Consider the following 6,000-nt stretch of genomic DNA (forward strand, 5'->3'; position numbering starts at 1 on the left):
TCAGAATTATTTAATATTTTAAAATCTTGAATTTAGATGAGATAAGAGGCCAAATATTTTGCATGAAGTATTTATTAACTGTGCTTAAAATTGTGCTGGATGATTAAAGAGTTTTCTCTTTATTCAACTGATATGAGCAAACTCAGAATATTGCTGAGAAGAAGAAATCTGAGTTGACCAGGAGCTTCTTAAAATTACCTTTCTAGTTATCTAAACAGGACCTGCATTTAGTCTTCATATACAGGCAACACAAATTATTTTCTTCTGTTTTGCTTTGAAATGAAATGTCTTGTTGGTACCAGCTAAGGATTTTTCTTCTCACAAGCATTTTCACCTCAGATCACATTATCTACAGGACCTTCATCTTTGATTCACATAGCAAGGCAAAAGAATGTACTGGCAAGTACTGCAGGAGTTCTGAGGTTTGCATCCTCCTGGATCAATTTTCCCCATGTCTTTAAACATGTATGGGTGGACTGTTGTCAACTAACTTGATTCTTTCACCTTCTTTGCTTAAATGATTTCAAGTCTTTTAAAACATTTCTTTCAGCTCCCTTAAACATCCAAGCAGAAGCAGTTCAAAAAACAGAGATAAAAGTACAAAGATCTCCCAGATGAAAGGTAGGGATTAACAGAGTTTCTTGAGAAGTGCAGATTACAGAAGAAAAAATATTTTCTGCCCTGTAGAAAAATAACATATCTTACTATCTAGTCACAGAAGAAGAAAAGTTTTACTTGCAAAAGTTTTACAATAGTGTTGTTTCTTTTCTTTCTTTCTTCTTTTTTTTTTCTGAACTAATGTTTTCATACAAATTTTAAAGATTTTTTTTTTTCTTTAAATTTGACGATAGCTTAATGTGATACAGGAGAGAACAAGCACTGATGTCTAAGTGGCTCCTGCTGGCTTTTGCAATTGAGGCTATGAGAGGGTGGCTGGGTTGGAGATCAAGATTTTCATTTCATTGCAAAATGACTCATAAGATCAGTCATTCTTATAAGGCTATGGTACTGACTTTTTCCGCTGCTGAAGGAAAAGTGTTTTGTATCTGTAACAGTTATATTTGGGATGACCTCTTGCCATTAGTAAGTACGTCCAACCTGGAAATTTGTCTGCCTTCTTCCACTGGGAAAAGGCTTTGAATTCATGAAGTCCTTAGGTTTTTATTAGAAGTTGAATCTTCCTCCACTGTTGGAAATTTATCTGGGAGACCTGAAAACAGACTTATTTGTTCTCTGTGTTTGTTTGTTTTATCACTTTCTATAAGCACAGTTTGAAGAAGATTAGAAGAAATTTTACGCATCTTTGCTTTTGTATATAACACATTAGTGATAGTGTCAGGAGTGTGGCTGGAAATTTTCAATGCAAACTTAGGAACTCTTAAAAATTGTATCATAAACAGCATTTTCAAGATCTGTGCTGAAATGCATGGGATAAATGGAAGAAAATAAATTGCTCTTAACTGTTCAAAATCAAGAGTTAGTTAGAAAAGTCATGAAAAATGAAACTTCTCATACTACCTATGATGAAAGTAGATCATTTCTGGAAGGAAGATTGTGGAAAATGTCATTGTTTTACCAAAAGAAAAGAAAACACAAGCTTTTTTTATTCCTATGGAATACAAAAAATAACCCCCTATTTTTTTCATATAAACCATTTGAGATCACGGAATGCATATCCTACCGTTTAACTACTTTTCATACGAATTACACTTTAAGACGCCCTTGTAGCTGATAATAATACTTTCATTTCACATTCAATGCATGACCAGTCTTGTGTTTGTGGGACCAAGCCCAGAACTTTGACAAAATCTGTCATTGAGAGGAGCTGCAAAATCACTTTCTGGAAACCATGGCTGCAGCAAGCATGCACCTTTAACTGTGATTCACCTAACAACTGCATGTGTAATAGCTCCTGGTTTAGGTGAGATTATTTTAGGTTAGAGGACACAATGAGTGGGGCTGCAGATTGGGGTTGCCATTGGAGTGTCTGATAGTGAGATTCTTGCCCACAGGAACATCTCCCTGTTGTAATTCAGTGCTGGAGTCTGCATGATGACACATGGCAAGCCCTTTCTAGTGTCAGACTGAGATCATCTGAGGTCATCATAGGTCATCTGTCATTTGTGTAGGAGTGGAAGGAAAGTGCTGGCTTTGGATGTGCTTGAGGTTGATGAGGCACTGAGACAGATTGCTCAGACAAGTTGTGGATGCCTCATGCCTGGAGGTGTGCAACGCCAGGTTGGATAGGGCCCTGGGATGCACCCTAGTGGGAGGCAACCTTGCCCATGGCAAGAGGCAAGAGGAACTAGATTATTTTATAGGTTGATAAGTTCATAGGTTCATAAGGTTGGAAAGGACCTACAAGATCATCTAGTCCAACCATCCTCCTATCACCATCCCTACCCACTGAACTACTAAATCAAATCCCTTAGCACCTCATCTAAACACTTCTTGAACAGCGCTAGGTGAGGGAAAGGCTGTTGAAGTCTACCTGGACTTCAGCAAGGCCTTTGACATGCTCCCACAGTATTCTCCTGAGGAAACTGGCAGCCTGTGGTGTGGACAGGTTCACTCTTCTCTGGGTGGAGAACTGGCTGGAGGGCCGTGCCCAGAGGGTAGTGGTTAATGGAGTTAAGTCCAGCTGGCATCCTGTTATGAGTGGTGTCCCCCAAGGGTCAGTTTTGGGGCCCATCTTGTTTAATATCTTTATTGATGTTCTAGACAAGGGGATTGAGTGTACCCTCAGTAAGTCTGCAGGTGACACCAAGTTGGGAGGATGTGTCAAACTGCCTGAGGGTAGGGAGGCCCTTCAGAGGGATTTGGATAGGCTGAATAGCTGGGCTGAGCTCAATGGGATGAGGTTCAATAAGACCAAGTGCTGGGTCCTGCACTTTGGCCACAATAACCCCATGCAATGCTATAGGCTTGGGGCAGAATGGCTTGAAGAATGTAGAGAGGAAAAGGACCTGGGGGTGTTGGTTGATGCTCGGCTCAACATGAGCCGGCAGTGTGCCCAAGTGGCCAAGAAGGCCAACGGCATCTAATACAATGGCCTGTATTAGAAATAGTGTAGCCAGCAGGAGCAGGGAGGTGATCATCCCCCTGTACTCAGCTCTGGTGCGGCCGCACCTCTAGTACTATGTTCAGTTTTGGGCCCCTCACTACAAGAAGGATATTGAGGCCCTGGAGCATGTTCAGAGAAGGGCAACAAAACTGGTGAGGGGTCTGGACCACAAGTCTTATGAGTAGCGGCTGAGGGAGCTGGGATTGTTTAGTATGGAGAAGAGGAGGCTCAGAGGAGACCTTATTGCACTCTACCAGTTCCTGAAGGGGGGTTGTGGTGAGGGGGTGGGTCTCTTCTCTCTGATAATGACAGGATGAGAGGGAATGGCCAGAAGTTGCGCCGGGGAAGATTTAGATTAGACCTGAGGAAACATTTTTTTTTCTGAAAGAGTGGTCAGGCACTGGAATGGCCTGCCTAGGGAGGTGGTTGAGGCACCATCCCTAGCGCTGTTCAAGAAGCGTTTAGATGAGGTGCTAAGGGATTTGATTTAGTAGTTGGGTAGGGACAGTGATAGGAGGATGGTTGGACTAGATGATCTTGTAGGTCCTTTCCAACCTTATGAACCTATGAACTTATGAACCTATTGATGACTCCATTGCAGTAGTGACCCCTGCTGACTGGGGGAGGTGCAACTCAGGAGACAGAAAAACATTAACCTCCCCTGAAACCTACTGTGTGGGATGGGACATTTTTATTGGTGTAGTTGGTAGGATATCTCCTGAATAAAGGTGCAAGAGGAAGTTAGAGGAGATATCCTGAGATTCGATAAAGGAGAACATTGAATTGGAATACTCTAAAGTTCTCCAGCAGATGATCATGACTGCTCAGGTTCAGCAAGAAGCAGATTGCTCCTCACTTTTAGAATTTCTACAGAGCTACAGGTCACGTCCAGGCTGTCTTGCTCCAATTATTAGAGGAGATGGTTCAACATACCCGGAGGAAGACTAAGGCATCAAAAGAGGCCAAATACTGTCCAATTTATTTGTTACAAATTCTAAGCAGCTAAGGAATGTGGGGAAGATGGGGAAGTTAGTGGTAGTAAAGACAGAAATTCTAGTGAATGTTTTATAAAGTATGGATAGTCACCACCAGGGATCCTGTAACATCTCGTTGGTCCGTAAGCAGGAAGCAAGTTGGTCAGCAATGTCTCATTGACCTGCATGGCTGCTGTTCAGTAGAGTATCTGTTCTACCTCAGGATTCTTTGCATTTTTATCCTCTTCATAATATCATTTTGGTTACCAGAGGCAGCAGCCGATTGTCAGGCACACTTTTGTTTTGTTCCTCAGGGGTGGCAGTAGTTGCAGAGGTACTTATGTTTTATCAGGGGCAACAGCATGCCCATAGTACATGTTTGTCTCATTCAGTAATTGGGAGCTGATCACGCATCTGTTGCTTGGTGAACTGCTAGGTATACATATTGACGGTATGGTGATTCTCTCCTCCAAGATGACCCCTGTAAGTCAGCTTGAATGCCCAAAAGGAGCTGCAGTGGACTTGTCAGATCACAGTCTGAACCAATGATGATTGAGTATGGTTGAGCACCCAGTGGGAAGGTCTGTCTAACCCAGAGAGCTCAGCTGCAAGCAATGCACCTGAGTGATCAGAAGGGAGTAGAGCCTGGATCCATCCCTCCTCACCCTCACTTAAGGGTTAGCAGCTGATGAATGATATCTCTCCGGAGAGAGACTACACTCCTCTTGAGCTGTCACTTGTCATTGAGAGGGGTGAGCCAATTTTCCTTCTTTATTACCTGTTATTGCTCTGTAGTGCCTGTATCCCATTCAAAGGCACTTCTTTTGCCCTACATTATTGGTGAGTCAGGCAGACATCAAACTCCTGAAGTATTTCATTATAATCATCCTGAAAAGGAGAATACTAGAAACAGCAATCCTAAGGAGCATAATTGGATGGTTTGGTTGGGAAAAAACTACCTGTCTAGGCAAAACTTTGCCAGGGCATATCTTGGGATTTCTAGGATCCTCATATTATAGGATTGCCCCAGTGATAGAAAAATGGGACCCCTTGTGGGATGAGGGCAATATTTATGAGTTCCTGGCCTGCATGGCAGAGTATCTTTGTGGCCTCAGTAAAGATATACTGGTTACAAAAGAACAACTGGTGGTATCCACTGTGGCATGATCACTGTTAGTGGCCTTGGATCTACTGTATGTATCAAATAACACACTGGAAAATGAGAATCAATTACTGTGTTATCAAGTCAAAAGATTTGAACAAGTCGCCATTCTAAATGGGGAAAAATCAAATCTGAACATCCCTGTAAGAAAAGTCAGGAATATATTGTTAGAAACTACCAAGGACCCTGAAAAAGTAAGTCCATACCAGCTAGATTTGGCAGTCAAAAAAACTAAAAGGTCTGAACTCAATACTCCACTTGAGCTGAATCCCTTTGAGATCTGTCTTATTGTGATACAAAAAAAAAAAAAAAAAACCCACATAAGATGTAAGATAGACTAGTGGGGATACCCTTCAGAAAGTGCCTCCCCCTACCCAAACTACATTACATATAACAGCATGATGGCAGCCAAACTCATGGATCTAGTGCAGCAGTTTATACAAAAACTGAGAGAAAGTGTACCAGTGTGGCTGCTCCAGTTTTATGGGACATGAGGGCAGAAAATATTATAGAATATGGACCAGGAATTTCAAAATTGGCATCCATTACTACTCGCTCTGCCCTCAGGCAAAGACTATATGTAACAGTCCAACATAATGAAGAAAATAGTTTGTTAATTTCACGGTGTCTGATGTCTGCATACTGACTAACATGGCCAAATAAAAACAATATAACTTTAACCACAGGTCATCTATTTATGGTCATCTATGGAAGTCCTACAAAACTACGTCAGAGAATTAGGTATGGAAGAGGCAATCTTCCATAAAATGAAGATGCCTTTGATAGTCTGGATCTGTTGA

The sequence above is a fragment of the Cyrtonyx montezumae genome, unplaced genomic scaffold (genome assembly GCF_038088225.1).
Source record: "Cyrtonyx montezumae isolate F1298 unplaced genomic scaffold, pur_monq_1.0 scaffold_3, whole genome shotgun sequence".
NCBI classification, from domain to species: Eukaryota; Metazoa; Chordata; class Aves; order Galliformes; family Odontophoridae; genus Cyrtonyx; species Cyrtonyx montezumae.